The sequence below is a fragment of the Theropithecus gelada genome, chromosome 13, assembly GCF_003255815.1.
Source record: "Theropithecus gelada isolate Dixy chromosome 13, Tgel_1.0, whole genome shotgun sequence".
In the NCBI taxonomy this organism is placed as follows: Eukaryota; Metazoa; Chordata; class Mammalia; order Primates; family Cercopithecidae; genus Theropithecus; species Theropithecus gelada.
This window is the reverse complement of record NC_037681.1, coordinates 17,767,299-17,781,356: the sequence shown is the minus strand read 5'-3', so window position 1 is coordinate 17,781,356 and position 14,058 is coordinate 17,767,299. Positions and strand designations below refer to the sequence as shown.

The 14,058-nt window shown below is 35.4% G+C and overlaps 1 protein-coding gene across 1 annotated transcript in view; it reads right to left on the bottom strand.

Moving 5' to 3' along the window:
- Positions 1-14,058, bottom strand: part of TSGA10 (testis specific 10) — a 195,888-nt gene that overhangs the window by 163,215 nt on the left and 18,615 nt on the right. Inside the window, exons 3-4 of the mRNA XM_025353502.1 lie at positions 7,993-8,208; positions 754-819 (exon numbers count right to left, since the gene is read on the bottom strand). The gene's annotated coding sequence lies outside the window, so the exon portion shown is untranslated. The remainder of the gene's footprint in view (positions 1-753; positions 820-7,992; positions 8,209-14,058) is intronic.

Here is a 14,058-nt window from a genome sequence, read left to right as displayed (position 1 = left end):
ATTTTTAAAAAATAAATTTTTTTTTTTTTTTTTTTTTTTTTTTTTTTTTTTGAGATGGAGTCTCACTCTGCCGCCCAGGTTGGAGTGCAATGGCCGGATCTCGGCTCACTGCAAGCTCCGCCTCCCGGGTTCAAGCCATTCTCCTGCCTCAGCCTCCCGAGTAGCTGGGACTACAGGCCCCCGCCACCGCACCCGGCTAGTTTTTTGTATTTTTTAGTAGAGACGGGGTTTCACCGTGTTAGCCAGGATGGTTTCGATCTCCTGACCTCGTGATCCGCCCGTCTCGGCCTCCCAAAGTGCTGGGATTACAGGCTTGAGCCACCGCGCCCGGCCAGCAGTTTTCATTTCACATTGTTAGACAAATAAAACATTGTTTGGAATTATGTAACAAAATTTATGGCTTAAAAATATTTATTATTAAAGGGGATAAAAGTTAATGTGTAAACAAACACACTTTATATTTTGAGAATTAGTCACCATTTTAAATCAATTAACAGATAAGGACATTAATAAAACCAACCAAAAGTTGTTCTTTGCCTCTAGGAAAGAAAGTAGTAGTGATGAAAGCAGCAAAAAAAAAGTCACTATTACAGATAGGGGTTCCCCTGTGTCCCTAGCAGCTGGTGCAGATTTTAGAAAACAAACATATTTTATTCCTCACGAAACGCATGACAGCCAAAGATATGACTTTATATAGTTTAGTGACCAAATAAAAACGATTCCTTAACACATATTTATGAAAAATGTACTTACAGATTTAAGCCTTTTTATTGTATCTTCCAATACTACAATATTATTTTGCTGGCAAATGAGTTCGATCTGAAGAAAAAGTAAAAAAAAAAAAAAAAAAAAAAAAAATTCTATTAAAGATGTTTAAACTAATTGGAAAAAGAACATCAAAAAAAGGAAGTCACTTAAAAAGAAACATGAAGACAGTGAATATTTTAAAGAAGAAATAACCTCTGTTTAGCGACCTTCGATGATAAAAGATTATTTACCCAGATGAAATAACAATTCCCTTCAATTACCTAATGTTCTGTATAAAATGTTAATTGATTATATTTTACCAAATTATTCCCTATAAACTGGAACAAAATGTTAGTCTTAATTATAATTCTGAAGATAATAGGAAAGCAATAAAAAATGACTAGAATAAAACAAGTTGACCCAAATTATCCCATTCAGAAAAGATTGCTTTCTCTTCTGAACTCAATTGCTTGGTTCAATTCAACACACAAAATACTTTTTGTATCAATTTATGACAGTGAACATACCCAGTCTTATAAGATAGGAACCCATAGTCATGTATTTAGCATATGACTACACTGTATGTTCCTACAAGACAGTGACTAAGTTTTTATGCAAAGCAGTAAAGTTCTTTGCTAATAGCATATTTGCTTAATGTATTTTGCAATTCATCAACCTTTCCCTCATTATTCTAAAGTGCATCCTGATCTTGCCTACTACATTTTAAATTTGAATTCTCTGGAATTACCGTACTTCATTTGTTCTTTAGACCAACGTTTTCTTCTACGATTTTTCTGGCAGTCATATTTTAAGTTTATGAAATATTAAGGGGTGCTATTATTTGGAACATTTTTCTCACAAGTAAAATACTTAGAAATAGAACATAATTACATACAGTTTGGATAACCTTTGTATAGTCTTGAATAGACAATTTTCAATGGATACAGGTCTACTTTGAATGTGTTCAGATTTCCACATTAAGTATAAAAATTCACTCTGCAAGAGTATCTAGTATGACACATTCTCATAAAAAATAAATTTATACGCAGATATCCTACAAATAAACATAACCAATAATACATAAGCTGAAGACTATGTCTAGGTATAACAAGGTATGATTATGGTAGATGTTATTTTCTTCATTTACTTTTCTATATGGACTAAAATTTTGTGTAATAAACATGCATTAATTTTACAATGATTAAAAAAAATGTTGATTCCACTCTGACAAACAAAATAACTGGCCCAAATGAAAAACTGCTAACCCAATGTTTTTACTTACTTAACAGTTAATGAATGCTTACTACATGCCTGCCATTGTGTTATGTGCTGGGTAAAGTAATGAGTAAAAAAGGCAAAAATCTCTGCCCTCATAGAGCATACATTCTAGCCAAAAAAAGAAAAACAAAAGAAAATAGTCAAAATATATGTTAGTGATTGCATCTCTCAAAAAATAATACAAGGAGCACTCAGGTTCTAGGCACTTGAGTTAAGTAAACAAGACAGATAAAAATTTCTGCCTTTGTGGATCCTACATTCCAGCTAGAATAGACAATAATAAACCTAAAAAATAAATTATATAATCTACTAGAAAACGAAGAGCAGAGTTAAGGATACTGGGAACATTTATGGAGGAACAGGTTGGAATTTTAAATAGGGTGGTCAGGAAGTCCTCATTGAAAGGTGACCTTTCACCAAAAACTTCAGAGGAAAGGAAGTCAAACATGTGAAAATCTGGGCAAAAAACACTGCAGGCAAAAGTTACAGCTCTAACAAAGATCCTACGGCAAAAGAACGTCTGGTTGGTTCTAAGTGTGGAGACCGGCATGGCTGGAGCCTAGTGAGGGAAGGGGAAAGGAACAGCCAAGCGCTACAGGGAAAAATAAAGCGAGGGAGAAAGACAGGGAGTGTGCGCAGGGAATTGGGGGGTGGGTATTTCAGAGCTTGCTGTGTGGAAGACATTGTGTAAAGTCTTTGTTTGTCCCCCAGAAACAAAGGGTGGGGTGGGGGATAAACAAAGACTTTACACAATGTCTTCCACACAGCAGGATCTGAAATACTTTTTAGTGAATCACATACAGAAGTAACAATGATAAGGACTATCAGAGATCCAGTCCAATAATATAGCCCCTATGTCAATTAAAAATATAAATTGTAGGAAGAAATAATGGTAAAATTGTAATTCTGCTTCACATTTCAAAGTATCATGTTCAATTATCTGGTAAACACCGTGTTAACACATGAATGATAAACAACTCAAGATGAGAGAATAAATGAAGGCATATAGTAGAGGTGGTTTTAATGTATGTCCACAAATTCTAATACTCCTTCCCTCAATAGCTGGAGCTGAATTTCTCTCCCCTAGAGTGTGGGTTATACTTAGTGACTCACTTTTAAAGATGAGAATATGGAGGAAGTGATGACATATAACTTTTGAGACTGGGTCATACTAAGCCCTACAGATCTCTTATTATCTCTTGGATTGTTGGCTAAGGGAAAGGGGAAGGTGGAGAGAGAACAAGATTCCACAAAGAATACATGAAGCAACCCTAGAGAGAGGTGCACCTGGCAAGGAACAGGCCTCCTGCCAATAGCCAAAAGCCATCTGAGTAAGCCATCTTGGAAGTAAATCCTCCAGTAGCAGTCAAGCCATGACTGTGGCAGTCATCTTTTTTTTTGTTTTCTGAGATTGAGTCTTGCTTTGTCATCCAGGCTGGAGCGCAGTGGTGTGATTTCAGCTTATTGCAACCTCTGCCTCCCGGGATAAAGCAATTCTCTGGCCTCAGCCTCCTGGGTAGCTGGGATTACAGGCGCCCACCACCATGCCCGGCTAGTTTTCTGTATTTTTAGTAGAGATGGGGTTTCATCATATTGGCCAGGCTGGTCTTGAACTCGACCTGAAGTGATCTGCCTGCCTTGGCCTCCCAAAGTGCTGGAATTACAGGTGTAAACCACCAGCCCTGGCCATCATCTTGATGACAATTTCCTGAGAAACAGTGAACCAGAACAACCCAGCTAAGCCACTCTTGAACTCCCAACCCAAGAACCTGTGAGGTATCAATATTTGTTGTTTGAAGGCATTAAGGTTTCAAAGTAATTTATTACATAGCAATAGCCAATAGTTAATATGAAAATATTTTAATGAAGTAAATCATGGAAGAAGTTACTGTTGACCTTTAAAAATAAGACTAAAAGTAAATAGTTCCTAGTGAATACATTTAATATTATCTCAATTCCAGACAAACTAAAAGTAGCTTTAGCCTCAGACTCTACCTCCACATACCCACATATAATCTCAAACACTAGAAACCCAAACATTCTTTCTCAGCAATCAAATTAGAAATCTCGTTTCAAGTGCTACCCCACAAATTAGGCAAGGAATCTCTCCCCCATAAATATAAACCTAAAATGCACATCTAATATCTTAGAATGATGACAACACACACTGGAGTTCATATCCCCAGTGTTGGTTTTGCATCTTTCTAATCCCCATTCTATTTGGGGACATTCACTTACTGAGGTTGATGATTTCCTCATGTCAGGGCATTCTATCAATCCAAAGGCCTATTTCCATTTTGTTCTCTCTTTATTAAGTTCCTGATGTTTTCCCTGTGTCAGCAACAGTATCTCTACTCTAAGACTGCTGCTTACCTCTTTTTCACCCAATAGCTTTCCAATCCTCAAATACACCCAACATTCCACATTATTTAGGGATATCTATTTCCTAGAAATACTGTTTGCCAAGCCAGGCAAAATTTCACCTGTAAAGCTAATACTTACAGTTTTAGGTAAATCTTAGCTCTTATATTTTACACGTTTTCCATTCCAAAAATTCTTCCTTTTGATAGCAGAGAATTCACCCTGACATAGTACTTACTCTCTCTAGAACATAAACCCTAACAACCCTTTAAAAATGATGACTTCTAAACAGGGCATTCTCATTGTTGGAATTCAGTCAATTTGGTTTCCCGCAGTCTGGGAAGGAGTACAGTTAATTTTCAATTTGAAGACAAAAACAAGGAAGACATAATTACACTCTTCATTTTTGACAATTTTTTTTTTTTTTTTTTGAGACAGAGTCTCACTCTTTTGCCCAGGCTGGAGTATGATGCGATCTTGGCTCACTGCAACCTCTGCCTCTCAGGCTCAAGCTATTCTTGTGCCTCAGCCTCTCAAGTAGCTGGGATTACAGGCGTATGACACCATGCCCGGCTATTTTTTTGCATTTTAGTAGAGATGGGGTTTCATCATGTCCACCAGGCTGGTCTCAAACTCCTGGCCTCAAGCGATCCACCTGCCTCGGCCTCCCAAAGTGCTGGGATTACAGGCATAAGCCACCATGCCTGGCCCAATTTTGATAATTTTTATAATTAAGACAGATGGAAATCAATTTACCATTAAACTGTGAATGTTACTTTAAAAAAAGTAACAATACATTCCACCTGAAGTGGCATTAAAAAAATAAGTTAAAAAAATTTTTAAAGTAACAATACAAACAAAAGTGTATTGAAAAATGTTTAGGCCGGGCACGGTGGCTCAAGCCTGTAATCCCAGCACTTTGGGAGGCCAAGACGGGTGGATCACGAGGTTAGGAGATCCAGACTATTCTGGCTAACACGGTGAAACTAAAAAATACAAAAAAACTAGCCGGGCAAGGTGGCGGGTGCCTGTAGTCCCAGCTACTTGGGAGGCTGAGGCAGGAGAATGGCGTAAACCCGGGAGGCGGAGCTTGCAGTGAGCCGAGATCTGGCCACTGCACTCCAGCCTGGGCAATAGAGCGAGACTCCGTCTCAAAAAAAAAAAAAAAAAAAAAAAAAAGTTCAAAATATTCAAGCTACTTTTACATATACTTCAAATACTTTAACAGCATCCATTTGAAGATAAATAATTCAAAAGTTAAAAACAAATCATTCCTATCTAGTATTTCAGGTAGTTCTAAGGACCTGTTCCAGACAACATGGTTTGAGAAGACTGTATCCTTAAAGTAATAAACTCATGTATTTAAACATTGCACTATTATGGCAAAGTGAGGTGGCTCATGCCTGTAATCCCAGCACTGTGGGAGGCCAAGGTGGGCAGATCACTTCAGGTCAGGAGTTCAAGACAGCCTGGCCAACAGGATGAAACCCTATCTCTACTAAAAATATGAAAATTAGATGGGCGTGGTGGTAGGCACCTGTAATCACAGCTACTCGGGAGACTGAGGCAGAAGATCGCTTGAACCCAGGAGGTGGAGGTTGCAGTGAGCCGAGATCATGCTACTGCACTCCAGCCTGGGTGACAAATGGAAACTCTGTCTCAGCAACAAAAAAGTTGCATTATTTGACTTTCCACTAATTTAAACTCCATTAAGCAGTCTCAATGAGGGGTTACTGCGTAAAAATACATACAATCCTAGAGTTCATCAATTGGACTCATATTTCAAATTACTGTAACAGTGACTTCAATAATGTTTCACCTGATAATTTATTTAATTGCTTTATGATTTGCTATAGGAGTCCTGTTACATTAAAAGAATGTTTAAGAAATAACACGTAATAACAATTAGCTTTGGGAAATTACTTTGTTTACAGACACAATTTACTAATTTGGTGATTAATAAAATCAAGACAAATAAGCGTGTTCACACGCTATCACTTAAAAATTCAACAGGTTGTTTTTTGAACTTCATATATGCTCTATCTTGCTTATCAGCTATTAGGCAGCAATGGAGAAGTGAAACTGTCATTTTATAATTACGTTTAATCTCCAGTTTCTAAATTTCATGGCAGAGTACTCAATCAAGAAATAAAATGTCAATCAAAATATCATAAAGCTACAGTAACTAAAACAATGTGATGGTGGCACAGAAAAAGGCAAATGAATCAATGAAAACAAATAGTCCAGAAACATAGTCACAGATGTGAGAATTTAGTATCTGTTAAAATGATATGTCAAATCAGTGGAGAAAGGACTAGGCAACCCTACTTCATATTAGAACAAGAAGAAACGAGCAGTATTAAAAGAAGGAAAACCACTAAGAAGTATTAAAAGAAAACTTTAGAAAGTATATCTCTAGTTCTTGAGGTGAAAAAAAAACCTGCCTGAACAAGAACCAAATGTCAGACATCAGTAAGAAAAAAAAAAGATTGGCAAATTTTAAAATTTTAGTTAAAAAATAGTTTTAAATTGACTTTTTATTGATAAATAATAATGGTACATATTTATGGGGTACACGTGATATTTTAATACATGCATCAATGTGTAATGATCAAATCAGGGTAATGAGGATATCCATCACCTTAAAAATTATTTCTTTGTTCTGGGAATACTCCAAATCTTCTCTTTCAGCTATTTTAAAATATGCAATAAATTGTTAAAGATAGTCACCCTACTGTGCCATCAAACACTAGAATTTATATCTTCTCTATAACTGTATTTTTGTACCAATTAACCAGCCTCTTTTCATCCTCTCCTCTCCACTATTCTTTTAGCCTCTGGTAACCATCAGTCTATGCTCTGTCTCCATAAGATTGATTTTTTCAGATTCCACATATGAGTGAGAACATGCAATATTTGTCTTTCAGTGCCTGGCTTATTTCCCTTTACATAATGTCCTCCAGGCTCATTAACGTTGCTGCAAATGACAGAGTTTTATTCTTCTTTATGGTCGAGTGACATTCTATTATGTATATATACTGCATTTTCTTTATCCACTTATCCGTTAATGGACACCTAGATTGATTCCATATCTTGGCTATTGTGAATAGTGCTGCCATAAACATGGAAGTGCAGACGCCTCTGTGACATACTGATTTCCTTTCTTTTGGATGTATACCCGGCTGCGGTGTTGCTGGATCACATGGCAGTTCTATTTTTAGTTTGGTAAAAATCTTTTTTAAAGTGTATTGAAATCAATTATATGTGTGAAAATAAATGAAAATAAATGTATCTATTGGTTTGCAGATATCTCCATAGAGGAGAGAGGAATTGGGAAGTGGGAGCAACATTTGGTTCACGGAACATTCCTGTTGCTTTGAAATTTTTTACAATGACTACATATTACTTAGGAAATGTTTTGAGTAAAATCTGTTAAAAGAAATAAAATGTGAGCAATAATTTAATCCTTAGAACAGACATTTAAATATACTGTCAAATCTAAAAAGCTTCCAAATTATACAAATGAGAATGTTTTTTTCATTGCATTTAAAAATTACATGATGTTTAAAGTAGAATTAAAATCCTTATCAGTGGTAAATCTGGTACCTTGGCTTCTTCAAGTTCTTTGCTGGCGGAATCCACCACAAAATTTTTCTCTTTTTCTAGTTGCTCTGCTAGTTGGTCAATTTTAATCAATTCTTTACAAAGATGCTCATTGTGGCTGGTTAAATCGTCTACTTGACTGCTTACCACCTCCTTACTATCCAAGAGTTTCCTAACATATTCTTCCAAGCCATGATTTGTCTGTTTGAGATCTTCAATCTGTTATTATTAGAAAAAAAAAATCACATTAAAATAATTCCTTAGCTTTTTTCTGGGGAGCAACTATGTGACTGGAATCAGGAAGGGAGATCTGCTTCCCTGGCAAAGAAACTTAACTGTATACCTTTTTGTGCCTTCTGAATTTTGTACCATGTGAATGTATTACCTATTTGAAAAAATATATTAAACAAAAATTTTAAATTTTACAGCAATATCTTTCAAGACAATTTAATTTTAAAAAGAACTTAATTACTATTTTTAGTCAATCTATTAGAAAAATAGCCAAATATTTATATCTGCAATAAAGAAAATACAATAGTTTTGAAATTAATTTTAATACCTTTAAGAGTTCTTTATAATTAAATTTCTAACTATTGTTATTAAAATATGTTAACTCTTTTAGGCCAGGTGTGGTGACTCACACCTGTAATCCCAGCACTTTGGGAGGCTGAGGTGGGCAGATACCTGAGGTCAGAAGTTTGAGACCAGCCTGGTCAACATGTTGAAATCCCATCTCTACTAAAAATAAAAAAAATCAGCCAGGCATGGTGGCAAGTACCTGTAGTCTCAGCTACTTGGGAGGCTGAGGTACAAGAATTGCTTGAACCTGGGAGGCAAAGATTGCAGTGAGCCCAGATCCTACCACTGCACTCCAGCCTGGGTGACAGAGCAAGACTCTATCTTAAACAACAAAAAAAAAAGGTATATATATATATACACACACACACACATATATATGTATATTATTAATTCTTTTTTAAAAAGTCCTTTTAAAAGTACCAGTAACTTACTTGACTAAGCTAAATATCAAATCAATCAAGTATTTGCTGCCTAATGTGGAGGAACACAGCTTTCCTTCCCAGCCCACTATCAAACCATCAATGGATGAAGAAAAGGGCCTTTTCTATCACGAAGGTATCCAAATGCCTTTAAAGGAAAAAAAAAATTAGACCCATTGAACAATGATTATGTCAGGAACTATATTAAATTCCAAAGATACAAAGATAGGTTAAGTACCTGCCCTCAGGGAATTTCTTGTTTACTTGAGGAAATACAAATACAATACGTTACATGCAATAACAAAAATAACTATGGGCTAAAGTCATGGTACAAATTGTTTTCCATAGTACTTGTCTCTCATTGTGTATTTAACAAATATTTATTGAGCACCTATTGTGTCTAAGATACTGTTAGTACCCTGTAAAAGATGCATTAAAAACAAACAAACAAAAAAAACACTCCCACACAGAAGTTTCAGTCCGTAAGGAGCATCTGAAATTGCTAAATCTCTGACCTCTTATGCCCCAAGGTTGCCCTTTTCAAACAGCTATAGAAGTATCGTCTTCCAAACCATTAAAATCAACGACGTTGTCTTCAAAAAAACCTTATAAGTTGTCGCTACATAAAAAATCCTAAAAGCCATGAATTAATTTTAACTAAATATGCTACAATGCCATTTATTGTACCCAGTAAACAGCACACCAAGAAGCATAATTAAAGTCATTAGTTTAATCTAGTATCTCCTACTCTCTTCTTCTCTTTTGGCCTTCTCCGCATCTACTCTCAAAAATTCTTTGAAAATGCAAATTTGAGGTCATTCCTATAACCTTATGTTGCCTTATGACATTGAGAATAAAATTTTAAAATGCCATTTATGGTCCAACTCGACTTACCTGTCCAACCTAACTTCCTACCACCAGACACACCATAAAAAACAATCTCATTAAATTCATTTAAAAATTCATTTTAGAGGAGTTATTGAAATGTACACACTTGAAATTGAAGTGTTGTCATAGAACCCTCTTTATAAGAATCCTCAAGGAAAACCCTGCTTAGTCTTCCATTTCAGGAAAACACGTGCCTTTTTTGGATACCTGGTTTGTTCTTACCCTAACAATCATTGATTATTTAACTAATATTTCTATTTGCCTTTGTCTCTAGAAATTTTAAAGCCAAATCTAAAGCCCACCTCTGGCAACATGCACAGAAACTATGTACAATTATTTGCTACTGTCATCCCAGGCTTTCATTGTTTCCTTATTTTACCCTACCCTTATTATTTCAGCTACTTTCTTTTAAAACAAACAAGCTATAGGATGTGAAACAAACAGATAAACTTCAAGTTATGTTTTTCATCTTTGTTTGTGGCTTTTCCTACGCCATATTTCTCAGCAACAAGAGCACACTAAAAATGTCTGTTAACTTCCCATTGCACCAGGAGCTGTTAAATGCTTCTCCTTTCCCGTATGTGAGCCCATAAAGCCTCTTATATAAGTTTATCTCAATATTTTTTAAGATGCATTAAAATCATTTATTTCCCTGTCCCTTCTACTAAATTCTGAACAACTTAAAAGCCTGAATGTCTCATTTCTATATCAACATATCACTTGTTTCTGCATCGTTTATTACATATCTCACATACAATCCTCAAATTATTAAGCAAATAAAACAAATTATCAGTAATATAAATGAACACTCCCCTCACTTCTCTCATGAAACTCTACTTTCACTCAATTCCAAGACAAAAGTACTTTAGAAGAGGCAGTCTAGAGTAATACAAAGGATGTGGTCTTTGGACTTTAGCAGAGATAGGTTTAAATCTTGTTGTTAGTTCTTTACCAGTTATGTAATTGGGGTGTTTACCATATTTTCTTGACCCTAGAAGATGCATCTGACTTCAGAAAAAAAATTAACGAGAGTCTCTTGAGTCTCTTCTGTTAAATGGAAAGAATGCCTACAATTTGTAGAATTGCCATTAGACATTATATAAGAGCTTAAGTAAAATTTCCAGTATTATAGGTACTCAAGCAGTTTTGTTAAAAATTTTTATTTTTAAATAAGATTTACAGGAAGCCAATGTAGTACAGAGAAGTCTCATACGCCCTTTACTCAGTTTCCACTAATAGTTGTGTCATAAACAACACAGTACAGTATCATACCCAGATATACCATGTGCATGGTGTTCTATATCATTTTTCTCACATGTGCAGATCTCTGTAACTACCACCTCAAGATACAGAACTGTTCCATTACCACAAGACTGTTCTGCTGCTGCCCCTTTATATTCTCCTTCCCTGCCCTCAATTCTTCCCAACCAATAATGTGTACAATTTTGTCATTTTGAGGATGTTTTATAAGTAAAATCATACAGCATGTGATATTTTGAGATTGCTTTTTTTCACTCAGCACAGCATCCTTTAGATCCATCCAAGTTGTTATTTGAATCAAACAGGTTCATTCCTATTTATCGCTGAATAATATTCCATGGTATGGAATACCACAGTTTAACCATTCACCAATTAAGGAAAACCGGTTGTTTCCAGTTTGGGAATATAACAAAGCTGCTATGAACAACTGAGTAGGATATAGGTTTTGAGTAGATATAAGTTTTCTCTGGAATAAATGCCCAGGAGTACAACTGCTGGGTTGTATGGTAAATGTATGTTTAGTCTAACCAAAAACCGCCAAATTATTTTCCAGAGTGGCTGTACCATTTCAGATTCTCACCAGGATGGATGAGTGATCCAGTTTCTCCTCATCCTTGGCAGCATTTGGTATTGTCACTATTTTTTATTTTAGTTGTTCTTAGAACTGAATTGTTATTTCATCACGGCCTTAATTTGCATTCCCCTGATGTTTACAGAGGTTGAATATCTTTTTCTAGTATACCAAACATCCTTCTGTGAAGTATCTCTTCATGTCTTTTGCTCATTTTCTAACTGAATTGTTTGCTTCTCACTATTAAATTTTAAGAGTTCTTCATTTGATACAATAGATATGAGTCCTTTAGCAAATATGTGGTTTGTAGCTAGTCTTTTCATCATCTTAGCAGGGTCTTCTGCAAAGTAAAAACTCATATATACATATATATATATTTGAGACAGAATCTCACTTTCACTCAGGCTGGAGTGTACTGGTACAATCTCAGCTCACTGCAACCTGCTTCCTGGGTTCAAGTGATCCTCCCACCTCAGCCTCTCGAGTAGCTGAGGACTACAGGCATGTACCACCATGCCTAGCTAATTTTTGTAATTTTTAGTAGAGATGGGGTTTTGCCATGTTGGCCAGGCTGGTCTTGAACTCCTGGCCTCAAGTGATCCATCCACCTGCCAAAGTGCAGGGATTACCGCCATGAGCCACCACACCCAGCCAAAAACTTCAATTTTGATTAAGTTCATATTACCAATTTTTCCTTTTATGAATCATGCTTTTGGTATCATATCTAAGAACTTTCCACCCAAGCCTAACTTCCCGCAAATTTTCTCCTGTTACCTCCTCAAAGTCTCATAGTTTTATGTTTTACATTTACATCTATGGTCCATTTAGTTAATTTTTTATAAAGTGTGAGACTTAAGTGTAGGGTAACTGTTTTCTCTATATCTAAATGCTCTGACACCACTTGTTGAAAAGACTATCTTCCACAGAACTGCATCTGCATCTCTGTCAAAAAATCATACGGCTGTACTTGTATAGGATTAACTCTAGATTCTCTGTTCTGTACCATTCATGTATGTATCTATCCCTCGCCAAAATCACAGTCTTGATTATTGTAGTTGTAAGTGTTGAAATAATGGAGAGTTTTGTTTTTGCTGCCTTCCTGTGGATTACCTCAACATTTTTTAGAATTCTACATTGATTTATTTATAGTGTTTCTGAGTGTAACTCTTGTTTGATCTTTTTCTACTGGTTGTTCTAGGCATTACATTATATATACAGAACTTATCATAGCCTACATTTTAACAGTTCAAGTGAAAGTACAGAAACCTTACCTCCTGTTAGGTCCCTTTACCTTCCCCTATTAATAAAATAATTGTCTTAAATATTTCCTCTACATGCATTAAGAACCACATTCGACAGTTAAATATAATTTTGTAAACTTAAAAAAAATTGGCTCAGAGTAGTGGCTCACATCTGTAATCCCAGGACTTTGGGAGACTGAGGCAGGTGCATCACTTGAGAATGGGAGTTCGAGACCAGCCCTGGCAACATGGCAAAACCCCATCTCTACCAAAATATATATATATATATTTACATAAAATATATATATATAAATATATATATATTTACATAAAATATATATATTTACATAAAATATAAATATATATATATTTACATAAAATATATATAAATATATATTTACATGAAATATATATATTTACATAAAATATATATATATTTACATAAAATATATATATATTTATATAAATATATATATACACACACACACACACACACATACAAAAATCAGCCAGGTACGGTGGTGCACGCCTGCAGTCCCAGCTACTTGAAAGGCTGAGGTGGGAGGATTGCTTGAGCCCAGGAGGCCAAGGCTGCAGTAAGCAGAGATCATGCCACTGCATTACAGCCTGGATGACGGAGCAAGACCCTGTCTCAAAAAAAAAAAAAAAAGAAAGAAAAGAAAAAGAAAAAAAAAAAAGAAAGAAATTCTATTTCATTCACTTGTATTTTTTGCTCTATATATTGTTCTTCCTACTGCTCCAAGATTACTTTTTATCACTTCCTTTTTGGTTAGAGAAATTCTTTTAGCTATTCTTTTAGTGTAGCTCTGCTGGCAACAAATTATCTTAATTTTCCTTTAACCAAGAATGTCTTTATTTTCCCTCAACCTTCAAAGATACTTTCTCTGGATATAAAATTCTGGGTTGACAGGTTTGCTTTTTTCTAGTACTTGAAATATGTTGCGCCACTTCCTTCTTACCTCCAATCTTTCAGATGAAAAATATCTGCTTGTGACTTGAACTGGTGTTCTTCCATAGATAATGCATGATTTCTCTCTGGTTACTTTCAGGATTTTTTTTTTTTTTTTTTTTTTTGCGGGGGCTCGCTTTG